General features: G+C 38.9%; 1 protein-coding gene and 1 pseudogene across 5 annotated transcripts in view; one reads left to right on the top strand and one right to left on the bottom strand.

Moving 5' to 3' along the window:
- RALBP1 (ralA binding protein 1) overlaps positions 1 to 14,877 on the bottom strand; it is a 55,451-nt gene that overhangs the window by 24,544 nt on the left and 16,030 nt on the right. The window contains exon 1 of one of the 5 annotated variants that reach the window (XM_049112936.1): positions 3,160 to 3,340. The exons of the other annotated variants lie outside the window; for them this stretch is intronic. The gene's annotated coding sequence lies outside the window, so the exon portion shown is untranslated. Of the gene's footprint in view, positions 1 to 3,159; positions 3,341 to 14,877 lie in introns of those variants that run through there. 5 annotated transcript variants of the gene reach the window in all.
- Positions 13,477 to 14,785, top strand: LOC112648062 (glyceraldehyde-3-phosphate dehydrogenase-like; annotated as a pseudogene).

The raw sequence follows: 14,877 nt of genomic DNA, 5'->3' as shown, positions 1-14,877 counted from the left end.
GTTCATAATCATAATTAAAATTTACAATAGTTGTGATATATTTGATGATTCATACAATGACAGATCCTTAATTATAGTTATATACTGTATTATATTAGGTAGTTTTTGTGTTGATAATAACTTTAATTTTATACTCCAATTATGTCAAAAGAAACAAGGGAGCCCTTATTTGTTCAGTCTTAAAATACACACAAAGCACACTGACTAGAATGGACACTGCAAAGGCCAACCATAGTAAGAACTCAAGATCTGTTCACTTCTTTCTTTCTTAGAGGTTACACAATCTATATACAGTCAAAAGTTACTTGGATCAGTTCTTATTCCTCTTTAATATCCTTATAATACTCATTTGGAAAACTATTAGAATCACTCATTTTCTCTTTGCACTAACTTTTAAGGTTATCTTACAATTTAAAAACCCCACAAGCCCTAAATGACAAGATCAATAAATCTGACCATGAACAGTCAAAAAACAAGCAAACATTAAAAAAAAATAAATTGGCAATCTGCAATAACTAAGTTCTTTAAAGAGCAAAGAGTTCTTAGAAATCAGTAAAAATATGAACAAATCAGGATACCTACACAAAGCACATGATGCAACTTATAGAAAAATGACTAATATCCATATGAAAATAATGTTCAAGTACAATTCTAATTTTTAAAGCATAAACTTAAAAAGTTACCATTTTTCTAACATCAGACTGGCAAAGAACAAAAAAGTACATAATACCCAATGTTGGTAAAGATATAAGCAAAGAGGGACTCATGAGACTATGTACTGATAACATAAGTATAAATTAGCACAATCTTTTTTGAAAAGCAATTTGGCAATATCTATCAAAATATAAAACGTACTCTCTGATCCAGGAATTCCTTTTAGGAAATTATTCTTCAGATACACTTTCACAAGAATTCATGGATGTGCACATGAAAATATTCATTTCAGAACTCTAAGAGCAAAACTATAATAATCTAAATGGCTATCCATAAAAGATCAATTATGATTTACCCACATAATGGAATATAAATTAATACACACGATTTCTGAAAGCTTATAAGAAACAACTACTGTTAACTCTTGAAAGTGGTAAAATGGGAGGGAGAGAAAGATTTTTTTTTTATTCCTTCAACATAGTTTGAACCTTACCATATCCTTTTATTACTTTCATTACTACTGTTGTTTTTAAAAATGTACAGGGCATATTTTTTTAATTTCATAAAAATCATACAGCATTTAAAATCATGTTTTTAATACTATTTAATAATATAGAGAAAAGGCTTTATTTATAGCACAATATCAATATTTAAGTATATGAACATACATGCAAAAAATGGTAAGAACAGGGGCACCTAAGTGGGCTCACTCAGTTGGTTAAATGTCCGACTTTTAATTTCGGCTTAGGTCATGATCTCTCAGGCTTGTGAGATTGAGCCCTGCATCAGGCTCTGCACTGAGCATTCTAGCCTGCCTTGGGATTCTCTCTCCCTCTCCCCCTTCTCTCCCCTGCTCTCATATACACACATTCTCTCTCTCTCTCTCTCTCTCTAAAAAAAAAAAAAAAAAAAACTTAAGTACAAGAGAATGTTAATAACAATTCTCTGAATCCTAATATCATAAGTGACCTATGTTTTCTTCCTACCTTCCTGCATTTCATAAATTTTCTACCCAGTATGTATTATTGCTCATATAATCAGGAAAACATAAAAAAAATCAAAAAGTTCCATTTAAGATCTATAAGGATCAAAAAAAAAAAAAGATCTGTAAGGATCAGTCTAATTCTATTTTTCTGTTTGGCTACTGTTTTTTAGAAGTACAGGCCATTTTCTCTTCAATCAAAGGCATCGTAAGTTTTAACAATTACGGGATTCGAGGGTTTACGCAAAGCTAGAGCCCAACAGCATAAGTTACATATTACAGGTGAGGAAACTGAGCTCCAAAGAGGAAGCCAAAACACAGCTGCAGGAAGGAGCACAGCTGTAAACTACACAAATAAACCTGCTTATAAGCATCCCTTCCACACTGAGCCATTTTGTCTTAAGCTCCCCTGGCTTTGCACACGATGTCTTCACTCCTGGAAAGCCAGCCCCCCTTCTAGCACCTCTAGCACACCCATCCTTCACCATGACTCCTGAAAATGGGAATGAGGGATCTGTTTGAAGTGATGGAAGTAGCCTAGATTTAGACAGTGGTGACAGCTCACAAACTAGTTGATTTACTAAAAATCACCACATTATACACTTAAAGTGGGTAGATCTTATGGTATGTAAATTATACCTAAATAAAGCTGTTAAAAAAAAAACAACAACAACAACAACAACAACAGGATCAATTACCAGCAACACTTTTTCCAGGAATCCTCCCTCACCACTCCTTTTCTGTGCTCTCCAAATCTCCAGAACACACCTCCAGCACTGCATGCACTATGCTGTGTTTTAATTGCCTGGGCACCCGTCTGTCCTGTCCAGCAAATTTGTGAGCTCCAGCATTTAACACAACACAGGGCATTATAGGAAGCACTCAAATTACTCAAATTAAGTTTACTTAATGAACTAATTAGTTTCTCCCATGTCCTCAACATATTGTATATTGATGATGAGACAAAGACTAGAAGACATGAACCTAACCCTTAGCCTCACATTTGAATTAAGGAAACAAAGCAATGGAGCCCAAATTTTGAGTTCCTGTGGCTTCAGTAACATTCACATACATTAACCTTAGTACATCCTGTGAGAAAAGAAGTACTTTGCCAGGTTCACAAAGGGGGAGCCCAAGGCTCAGAGGCCTGCAGTAACTTACCCTAAGTCACACAGCAAGCAGTAAAACTGGGATCTACCCTGAAGTATCATTTTTTCCACTGCACTGCCCTTCATGTATCACACCCAGAAGAGCACATTCACGCCAGGAGGAACAGCGCAGTTAAATTAAGACACAAGCAGAAACACAGGGCTTATCTGTGGGATGGCAGCAAGCCTGGTCTGATGGAACAGCTCTTGGGAAGGATAGGAGAGGCATGGAAAGACAGGTGGGTTCTGAACCGAATGCCAACTGAATGCCCAGCTGAGGACTTCGGCCTTGATGTGGGAGCCGAGTCATCACCAATCACAAAGCCAGGAAGTGATAAAACGGGGACCTAGAGGAGTAAGGGTAGGAATATGTACCAATGCCACATGGATCTGGGTGCTCCTCCCGTCTTCCTGCAGCATTTTGTAACGTTCTCTCTGTTCACACACTAGCATTACTCAGTTTCCATCCTAGACTGACAAAGAGGACAAGTTTGTTCAGAAAGCGTTCAAGAGATAATCTTACAAAAACTACTCTAGATGATTATGTGTTGACTTGCTTCCACTACAGTTGGGAATGAGTAGAAGGAAGGGCAGATCTAAGAGCATACATGAAGGGTGAAGGCCTGAATGCAGGATGATTTAAAAGCAACAGGTCTCCATTAGGACACACTGTTCTGAGCACTGGGGAGCCACAGCAAACCTAAGCTTCAACAAATAAAAATGGGCAGACGCAGCCTCAAGGATCCATGGTAAATTTGAGTAGAAATAGCTAAAGGTAAGGAAAAAAACCACAAAAATTAAAAATTTCTACTTCTAACGGAAAAGAAGAATGGGTGTAAATTTGTAAACATTTGAAGAAAGAATACTTACCCTACTCCTCTTGGTGAAGTACAACTAAAAATCCTGGATATTAGATTTAAAAAAAAAAAAAAAAAAAGGACAACCGACTGATAGAGAAGAAGGTTAGTAGCTTAGGGACCTCAGGATTCTAAGAACAGAGTTGGAAGTTCCCTGAGTTTTCTTTTTGCCTCTACATCCCAGACTTGGAATTCAGTCCAAAACCCAGAAACACTGATGGGCACAGATGAAACAACAAATGCCTGCTCTCTCTAGCCAAAGGACTAGGAAAGGAGCTGCCCTACAAGAGGAAACCTTTTAGATAATAATGGTCTACCCCAGGCAAACACCAGGAAAAATCTGTAGCCCTCCCCTGAACCACACCAGTAAGAGGGAGATTAGATTTGCACCCTCATGGGGTGCCCCAAGTAGGGAGCTGGGCCTTTCACACCAGCCAATTGGTAAGAGTACTCTGCTCTTGCAAGGGTATCAATGGAGATTCTTCCAGTGAAGAATCTGGACTTCTACCCCCAAACTGTAAGTAACTAAGCATCCTGCTCCATTCCTGCTAGGTAGTCTCAGAGGCCTAACAGAGAGTTAGGATTTTCACCACCACCCAGTGGTAATGAGGCCACCCCACTTCAGTGTCAATAGAGCCCACATGGGAAGCCAGAAGCAAAAGAGGAAAAAAGGAAACCTCCAAAGAAAAGATTAATTACACAGAAGACAAATCGTAATATAGAATTAAAACCAATAATTACATTACGGGCAATCGAATATACATTCCAATAAAAAGGCAGAGAAATCAGGGTGCACAAAGAAGCAAGATTCAGTGATCTGCTGTTTACAAGAGATGCACTTTAAAAATAATTACTACACAGAAAGGTTAAAAGCAAATGAATGGAAAAGATATACCATACAAACATATAAATAACATCAGAAAGGTGGAGTGACTATAATATCAGACAAAATAGACTGCAAGACAAGTACTGCAGAAATAAAGGACATCCCCACAATCATAAATGATGTAATTCTACACATGTACACGTCTAATAACAGCTTCAAATACATGAAGCAAAACTGACAGAATTAAAGAGAGAAATAGACAAATCCCCAATTATCATTATCACAGAACTCTCTCAGTAAATGATGAAACAAGCAATCTAGACAATATCTCAGCTGGGGGGATCCCAGGGTGGCTTAGCGGTTTAGCGCCGCCTTCAGCCCAGGGCCTGATCCTGGAGACCCGGGATCAAGTCCCACATCAGGCTCCCTGCATGGAGCCTGCTTCTCTCTCTGCCTGTGTCTCTGCCTCTGTGTGTGTGTGTCTCTCATGAGTAAATAAATAAAATCTTTTTTAAAATTAATTAATTAATTAAACTAAAACTGTAAAGAGAAAAATGGGCATGAGATGGCAAAACCTTAGCAGCACAGTGGTTAAACAAATCGAAAATACTAATCCACAAACATTAAAATATTAAGTATGTATGTTGCATATAAAATACAGTACAGATGCAGGAGTTGCACTATACTAAAGGTAAAAAATGTTACTTCTGCAGTATCTGACAAAAAAGTACTAAATTAACTTTTATGACAGTTATAATTGAGGTAAAGCAAAAAAAAAAAAAGTTTCATAAAACTACATTCAAACTTAACTAACAGTAGCTTAAAACCATTCACTTTTTCTCCAAAGAACTAGGATACACATTATTCTTAAAATAGTTTTTCTGCTCAGGAACTAGAATTAATCAGCACATGTAGTAATAATCACTCACCCATGCAAAAGGACAAAGTAATCTAAATAGGGAAGAAAGAAAGATCACAGCGTTAAAGTCTCCCGAAATGAGCTTCTGAGAATTACTCTAGTGGTTTATTAAACTTGATAATGTCAACAGAGGAAAAGACCTATTCCAGAAAACCAATAACCTGCTTAACTAGTTTACAAGTCAAACAAATTCAGGGACGCCTGGGTGGCTCAGCAGTTGAGCGTCTGCCTTCGGCCAAGGGCGTAATCCTGGAGACCCGAGATCGAGTCCCACATTGGGCTCCTTGTATGGAGCCTGCTTTTCCCTCTGCCTGTGTCTCTCTTCCTCTCTCTCTCTCCCTCTCTCTCTCTCTCTCTGTCTCTCATGAATAAATAAATAAAATCTTTAAAAAAAAAGTCAAATTCTGTATTTTATAATCGTTCTTTATTGATAAATACCAGGCTAAAATTCAGTAGAAGCAGCTTTCTGTTGTTTCTATAGTTAATACACTACATACTGAAACTCTACCCAGTATTAACCTATTATTTGGGAATGCCGAATTTTGTAAACAGTATCTGCACACATAATACATTTTGTTCTTCAAATGACATAGAAAGAAGTTTTCTCAGAATTAAAGGACAAGAGTGCTCAGATCACAAGAGACCACTAAGCACCCCACACAATAAAAGAAGAGACCCACACTGAAGCACATTATGAAGTTTCAGAGCACAATGGGATAGAAAGATGATACTAAAATAGATTCCAACCAGGAAGAGCACTTACAAAGGATCAGTGCCAATTTGCCAACAGGAACACTGGAAATTTAAAGACAGTAAAGAAATAGTTTCAAAACTCTAAAAGGAAACTAGCTCCAACAACCATTCAAGCATAATGGTAGAAATAAAGACATTTTCAGACACACTGTCAAGGAAGGTACTTCTCATACATTTTCTCAAGAATGCCAACAACTTGAGCATAACCTTGGAAAGCAGCAATGGAAGCACCAGGAAAACAAGCCTGTGACCAACTAGTGACACAGTCCACAGTGACATAAGAGGAAGAGCTCCTGGGGACAATGGGGTTTACAGACCTCTGACCACATGGAAAAGAACAGTAAGATCTGGTAAAGAGCTGCTTTGGGCTTTTGGAATAAATCTGTCATAAGAACAGAATAGAAAAGCAAATAAAAATAAGAAATAACCATTAACTGCTAGGAAAAGAAAAAAGTAGACGAGAAAATGAAATTGTAGTCTACTGCCTAGCTCCGCATTACACAATATTTGTCCAGTCATCATAATGAAAACAATGAACACTGATTCAATCAAACATTGTGAAAGGGATGATTATATCAGAAGGCTAAAGGGAATTCAGGAAAAGGGCATGAAACCTAAATAGTCATCTACCATAATACCCAGTTAATATGCCACACCTAAAACTAGTATCTGGAAAAAATAGCAGTTTAAGTATATTATTTAGAAACAAAGAAATAAATACCAAAAGAATTAGCTGAGAGGAAAAAAGTAAGACTGGGGGGTGGGGATGGGGGGGTGCAAGAATGAGACTGGGAATAGAACTTACAATGGAAAATTGTAAGTCTTTCAGTACTGCTTTTGGGAGGGTCCCCAAGGTCACCCACATAACTCAGCATATATCATACTCTCGGATGATATCTATTTCGTGAAAGGATACAAAGCAAAAACAGCAAAGGAAAAGGCAAGCAGAGAAAAATCCAGAGGACACCAGGCTCAAGCTTCCAATCCTCCTGCAGGGCGTTCACAGCAACAAACTGAACTCTTCTAGCAACAGTAACACGTGAAGTGTCTGCCAGGCAGCTCCTCAGACTGAGCCAGGGTCTCCATGGAGCCTAACATCAACCAGAATTCCAGACTCCCAGAAAGAAAGCAGGTCATCAGCAGATACCGCACTGCTTTTATCAACAGTTGAGACACAGTGAGCCACTATTCTCATTTAGGAAAAGTTTTATGTACCATAGGGAACTTAACAGTCAAGTTCTTGGCTGCCAGCCAAGGATCCACCTTGCAGGCAGGTCTTCCTGTGGACAATAGCCTCAGTCTGCTATAGTAACTCTGCACAGGTATTATTTGGTATCTTAAACTATCTTATGAATTATTCTGAAACAATTTTAAAACAAAAAAAGTCAGGGACGCCTAGGTGGCTCAGTAGTTGAGTGTCTGCCTTTGGCTCAGGATGTGATCCTGGAGACCCGGGATCGAGTCCCGGGTCAGGCTCCCTGCATGGAGACTGCTTCTCCCTCTGCCTGTGTCTCTGCCTCCTCTCTCTGTGTCTCTCATGAATAAATAAATAAAATCTTTAAAAATAAATAAAACAAAAAAATATATAACTTACAAAAAAAGAATACTGCCAATCTTATTTTAAAATCAAATAAAAGGAGCAGCCCAGGTGGCTCAGCAGTTTAGCACTGCCTTCAACCCAGGGCGTGATCCCTGAGTCCCGGGATCGAGTCCTGCATCAGGCTCCCAGCATGGAGCCTGCTTCTCCCTCTGCCTGTGTCTCTGCCTCTCTCTGTGTGTCTCTCATGAATAAATAAGATCTTAAAAAAAATAAAAATAAAAAATGAAATGAAATGAAATAAAATAAAATAAAATTAATAAAATAAAACAAAACAAAACAAAACAAAACAAAACAAAATAAAATAAAATAAAATAAAATAAAATAAAATAAAAGGAGTGCCTGAGTGGCTCAGTTACTTAAGTGTCCAACTCCTAATTTCAGCTCAGGTCATGATCTCAGGGCCCTGAGATTGAGCCCCACGTCAGGCTCCTCACTCAGTGGAGAGTCTGAGATTCTCTCCTGCCCTTCCCCCAACTCATACACACACTCTCTCAAATAAATAAATCTTTAATAAATTAAAAAGAAATAAGTAAAAGAAAAAGAGATTTCCCTTAAAATAGGAATATTACCATAAAATTGTTTAAGCTTATAATAGGATAGCTATAATCCTTCAGATGAAGCAGATAAAGTTTAGAGAGGTTCATATCAACAGTGAATGATATTATCAACAACCCATGATAGTATGTTTGAAGTTTACGATCTGTGTCCAGTAAATGCAAACTAGCATTCACATTTACAGGCTTGACAATAATTTATCATGCACATCCCCACAGACCAACTGCCATCCAACTCAGATTGTTATATAATCAGTTCTTTCAAATTTACTAATATTTGTTTATAGCTGTACTTTAATAGAAATTTTACTCTTTACAAGAGTTATTGTTTCTTTTCTGTACTTTTCTTGTATATTACCACCAGGCTTAATCTTTAGTTTCTCTTCTATCCCCAGATGCTTATCTAAACAAATATACATTTAGAGTCCCCCATGTCACTCACAGAAATTCACTAAATGACATGGTGATTTCATGTTTCTCACTCAGCTTCTCAACATTCTCAGTGTCACTGATTAGAGCAATATACCTAAGACAAGACATATGTGTAAAATAAAATTTTATTTATTTTTTTTAAAGATTTTGTTTATTTATTCATGAGACAGAGAGAGAAGCAGAGACATAGGCAGAGAGACAAGTAGGCTCCTCATGGGGAGCTCAATACAGGACTTGATCCCAGGACCCCGGGATCATATCCTGTGCAAAAGGGAGACACTCAACCGCTGAACCACCAGGTGCCCCAAAATAAAATTTTAAAATGTAAAATTCTGAAGTTCATTGTAATGAAAATTAATGCATGAATGCCTTTTCAATGCCAACGTCCACCATATAACTAATGACAAGAAAACAAAAAACTAATGTTAGTTCAAGAAATTGATTTAACTCAATCTGTAAAATCAACCTCCAGATGAGACCAAAATTTGAAGAGCATAAGAAACAGATTCATAAATACAGAGAACAAAACTAATGGTTGCCAAAGGGGAGGGGGGCGGGCAGTTGAGCAAAATGGGTAAAGAGGAGTAGGAGGTGCAGGCTTCCAGTTGCGGAGCGAATAAATCACCGGCAAGAAAGGTACAGCAGCACAGGGAATATAGTAGATGGTATTGTAATACCATTGTGTGGTAACAGATGGTAGCCACACTTGTGGTGAGCATCATATAACATATAGACTTGTGGAATCACTATACTATACACCCGAAACTAATGTAACCTTGTGTATCAACTGGATTTCAATATCAAAAATAATAATAAAATAAAGAGCAAAGCGGGATCCCTGGGTGGCGCAGTGGTTTAGCGCCTGCCTTTGGCCCAGGGCACGATCCTGGAGACCCGGGATCGAATCCCACGTCAGGCTCCCGGTGCATGGAGCCTGCTTCTCCCTCTGCCTGTGTCTCTGCCTCTCTCTCTCTCTCTGTGACTATCATAAATAAATAAAAATTAAAAAAAAAAAAATTTTAAAAAAAAATAAAAAAATAAAAAAAAATAAAGAGCAAAGCTTTAAAGTGAAAGTGAAAGTTCAGACTCTGAGGATTAGAAGGTCAGGTGTTGTTGAGGCACCTGGGTGGCACAGTTAAGTGTCCAGCTCTTGGTTTTAGCTCAGGTCATGACCTCAGAGTTCTGAGACCCAGCCCCATGTTCAACTCCCCACTCAGGGAGGAGGGTGCTCCCTCTCCCCTCTTTCCTTTTGCTCCTCCCCCCACTCATGTGCAAGCACGCACACATGCACACACACTCTCTCTCAAACAAATAGATAAATCTTTAAAAAAAAAATGTCATTTGTTAGAAAATGAGCATCCAAAACACACAGGAAATAATTCCACCTTCCGCCTACAAAGTGAAAGACTGGGAAGGACACAATTCAGTCTTACATACAGCTGTCCAAATCAAAGAATATATACATTTATTAAGTATCAGGGGAAAATGCACACTGGACATTTAAACAAAACCTTTAAAGAAAAACCTTTAAACAAAACCTTTAAACAAAAGCCTTTAAACAAAACCAAAAGTGCTATCACTAGCTGTCACTCTAATACAAAGAAAAAAAAAGTTTTCTCATTTAAAAAATTATAATAAATATCATTCAGTAAGGGGCAGCCTGGGTGGCTCAGCGGTTTAGCGCTACCTTCAGTCCAGGGCATGATCCCGGATGGAGCCTGCTTCTCCCTCTACCTGTGTCTCTGCCTCTCTCTCTCTCTCTCTCCGTGTCAATATAAATAAATAAATAAATCTTTAAAAAATATATCCTTCTGTAATTAATAAACAAACCATTTTTAAAGGAATGGTATATTCCTTGGGGGATGGAGGGAGATGGGTTCCTGTCACATTTCATAATCACATAATCTATTCTCAAGTAAATCTTAAATGAGAAACTAACTGGAGAATGGAACAATCAAAAAACCTTAACAATAACTTTTAAACAGTACACCATGGGACACCTGGGGACGCTCAGCAGTTGAGCGTCTGCCTTCGGCTCAGGACGTGATTCTGGGGTCTGAGGATCAAGTCCCACATTAAGCCTCTGCAGGGAGCCTGCTTCTCCCTCTGCCTATGTCTCTGCTTCTCTCTGTCTCTCATGAATAAATAAATAAAATCTTTAAAAAAATAAAATAAAATAAAATGCACACCACTGGGGGCACCTGGGAGGCTCAGTCAGTCAGAAGAGCATGTAACTCTTGATCTCGGGGGTTTTGAATTCAAGCCGCAGGTTGGTATAGAGATTAGTAAACAAAACAAAAACTTAAAATGCACACCACTAGTTACAACAGAAACTGGGCAGAAGTATCTAGTCTATGGTTCCCAAGCAGTGCACTGAGACACCCAGAGCATCATAAGCCAAGTCATATACAGCCATGGGGTATCTTCAATTTGAGACAAAGAGAGTACCCAACATCTGTCAGACGCTGTACAAACTACTAGCTAAAAGAAGTTCAATTTCAACATTAGGTTGAGCTACATTCCTTTCAATGCCATATCTTTGTGAAGTGGGATTTTGGGGAGTAATAGCCATAATTTTCTTTTAAAGTACCGAGAGAAAATCAACATGAGACAAGAAATAAGAGTGGCTACGTCCAATCTGATTACAAAGTATTTATATATACAGTATCCAGCAGGCAAACCATTAGTTATTTAAGAGTGAAATAAAAATATTATTCTCTTTCAATTTATGTGTATTTTTTCAAATGTCTACTGAATGTCATGACGTAAGTACACATGAAGTTATGCGACCCTACCAATAAAACATATGGAACTATTAGGTATTTCCATTAGGCTGACACCAGGTCTAAGAGCAGGATATGTACAAGATGAAGCTGAAATACCATGTCATAAAAGAAAGTAAAAAGTTATGCAAGATGCTTGGAATCAAGTCAAAAGGACTCCAAAGCTAACTAGAAGATGCTCCCACTGGCCAAAAATTAATAAAATAATTGCAATTAACTAAAAAGTATCAAGTATATTTAAATCTATGAGTTCATAATGGCAGTGAAAAATTAAACTCATTGGTCACTTTGGAGGATGCTAGACTACCATCTCATTATTTAGGATAGCTGGTAAATAAAGGGGGGGAAAACATTTATTCTAAATTTCCTATACAAAATGTTGATGCAACAAGTTTCTTTGATCTTTCACTTAATAAATGAAGAAATGGACTATTGCCACTTAATCAGCAATTTAAAAATAAATACTGGCAATGATTACCAATGGTTCATAAGATCTCACACAAAAAAGAAAGAAACCAAGCCTTAATGTGTTTTCTGATGGACACACACAGCAGTCTTGCAAAAATAAGCAAACAAAACCTTAATCTGATTAAGACTCAATATCTATAGGGTATAAAATTTAGTTTCCTTAGTTAATATTCGCAAAAAAAGAAAAAAAGGGGGGGGGAGGAGGAAGAGTGGGAGAGTGAACATAAAAATTAAGAGACTTAAGACCAAGAATGAGAAGACAAGCCACAGACTAGAAGAAAATATTCATAAGACTATTAATGTAATAAACAACTGTTATGTACAAATAGTTACGTAAAAGAACTCTTGAAACTCAACAAGAAAACCAATTTAAAAACAGGCAAAAGATGACAACAGACACCAAAGAAGACGTACAAATGACAAACATGAAAATTCTCCATATATGTCACGAGAAAAAGTGATGAACCTAGACAAAACAAAGCTAGATTTTTTAAAATTATTTTTCTTTAAAAAATGTTTTTGTAACTGCATATGGTGATGGATGTTAATTAGACTTCTTGTGATCATTACACTATATTCTTGAAATAAATGTAACATTATATGTCAGTTATACCTCCCTAAAAAAGATGTTTATGGCAGCTAACTCAGAGAATTATATTTATTCATAATTGCTAAAACTTAAAAGAAACTAGGATGCCCTCTAGTAAAGTGAAAGGATAAACTATGCTATACCCAGACTACAGAATATTATTCAGTGCTAAAAATAAATGAGCAGAATCCTAAATAGAGAAGAATTGTAAGTGCCTATTACAAAGTGAAAGCCAATCTAAGAAGGCCACATACTATACTGATTCCTATTATATGACATTCTGGAAAAGGCAAAACTACAGAAACTCCTAAAAGATCGATGGTTGCTGTGGCTGAGGGAGGTGGCAGGGAACAACAGGCAGAGCACACGGGGTATGTGAAAACACTGTGTGATACCATAATGATGGGTACATGTCATGTCGTTATGTATTTGTCCAAACCCACCAAGAATGATCTTTGATGTAAACTATGGACTGGGTGATTATGATGTGTCAATACAGGGTCATCAGGTGTAACATGTACGACTCTAGTGGGGGGGGCGGTGCTGATCATGGGGGAGGCTATGCATGCTTGGGGGTGGAGGGTATATGGGAATTTCCATATCTTGCACTCAATTTTGCATCTAAAACTGTTTTTAAAAATAGTCTTTTAATTTAAAAAAATTACCTGAGGAAGCTAAATATAATGTCATAATATACTCATTTTCTTAAAATGCTAAACTTAAGTTGAAAACTTAGATGGCATCTGCTGCTTTTCAATTGTGTTACCATAGAAATGGGATAATAAAATGAGCTTCAATGAGCCTTTTCTCCAGTTTTATAACCATACTTTTGTTTCCTAGAATTTTCCTAGGCAGAAAGTCAACGTTCTTGATTCACTATTTCAACTTTGGAACAAACTACTTAATATCACCAACATCTAAAATTACAGGTATAGGGGCTCTCTGCTCTTCCCCGTTCGACAGACAGTTGCATCTTCTGATGCGGTGCCAGCCGCGTCCCTGAGACACAATGGTGAAGGTCGGAGTGAACGGATTTGGCTGTATTGGGCGCCTGGTCACCAGAGCTGCTTTTAATTCTGGCAAAGTGGATATTGTCGCCATCAATGACCCCTTCATTGATCTCAACTACATGGTGTACATGTTCCAGTATGATTCTACCCACGGCACAGTCAAGGCTGAGAACGGGAAACTTATCATCAATGGGAAGTCCATCTCCATCTTCCAGGAGCGAGATCCCGCCAACATCAAATGGGGTGATGCTGGTGCTCAGTATGTTGTGGAGTCCACTGGGGTCTTCACCACCATGGAGATGGCTGGAGCTCACTTGAAGGGCGGGGCCAAGAGGGTCATCATCTCTGCTCCTTCTGCTGATGCCCCTATGTTTGTGATGGGCACGAACCACGAGAAGTATGAGAACTCCCCCAAGATTGTCAGCAATGCCTCCTGCACCACCAACTGCTTGGCTCCTCTAGCCAAAGTCATCCATGACCACTTCGGCATCATGGAAGGCCTCATGACCACTGTCCATGCCATCACTGCCACCCAGAAGACCGTGGACAGCCCCTCTGGGAAGCTGTGGCATGACGGCCGAGGGGCTGCCCAGAACATCAGCCCTGCTTCCACTGGTGCCGCCGGGGCTGTGGGCAAGGTCATCCCTGAGTTGAACGGGAAGTTCACTGGCATGGCCTTCCGTGTCCCCACCCCCAACGTGTCAGTTGTGGATCTGACCTGCTGCCTGGCGAAACCTGCCAAATATGACAACATCAAGAAGGTGGTGAAGCAGGCATCGGAGGGCCCCCTCAAGGGTATCGTGGGCTACACTGAGGACCACGTTGTCTCCTGCGACTTCAACAGTGACACCCACTCTTCCACCTTTGACGCCTGGCATTGCCCTCAATGACCTTTTTGTCAAGCTCATTTCCTGGTATGACAATGAATTCAGCTACAGCAACCGGGTGGTGGACCTCATGGTCCACATGGCCTCCAAGGAGTAAGAGCTTCCTGGACCACCAGCTCCAGCAAGAACAAGAGGAAGAGAGAGGCCCTCAGCTGCTGGGGAGTCCCTGCCCCAACTTAATCCCCCAACACACTGAGAATCTCCTGACCTCCAATTTACATCCTAGACCCCGAGAAAGGGGAGGGGCTTGGGGAGCCCTACCTTGTCATGTACCATCAATAAAGTATACTGTACCCAGCAAAAATGAATGAATGAATAAATAAATAAATAAATAAATTTACAGGTATAGGGACACCCGAGAGGCTCAGCAGTTGAGCATCTGCTTTTGGCTCAGGGCATGATCCTGGTCCTGGGA

Source organism: Canis lupus, chromosome 7 (genome assembly GCF_003254725.2).
Source record: "Canis lupus dingo isolate Sandy chromosome 7, ASM325472v2, whole genome shotgun sequence".
Taxonomy (NCBI): domain Eukaryota; kingdom Metazoa; phylum Chordata; class Mammalia; order Carnivora; family Canidae; genus Canis; species Canis lupus.
This window is presented reverse-complemented; position numbering and strand designations above follow the sequence as displayed.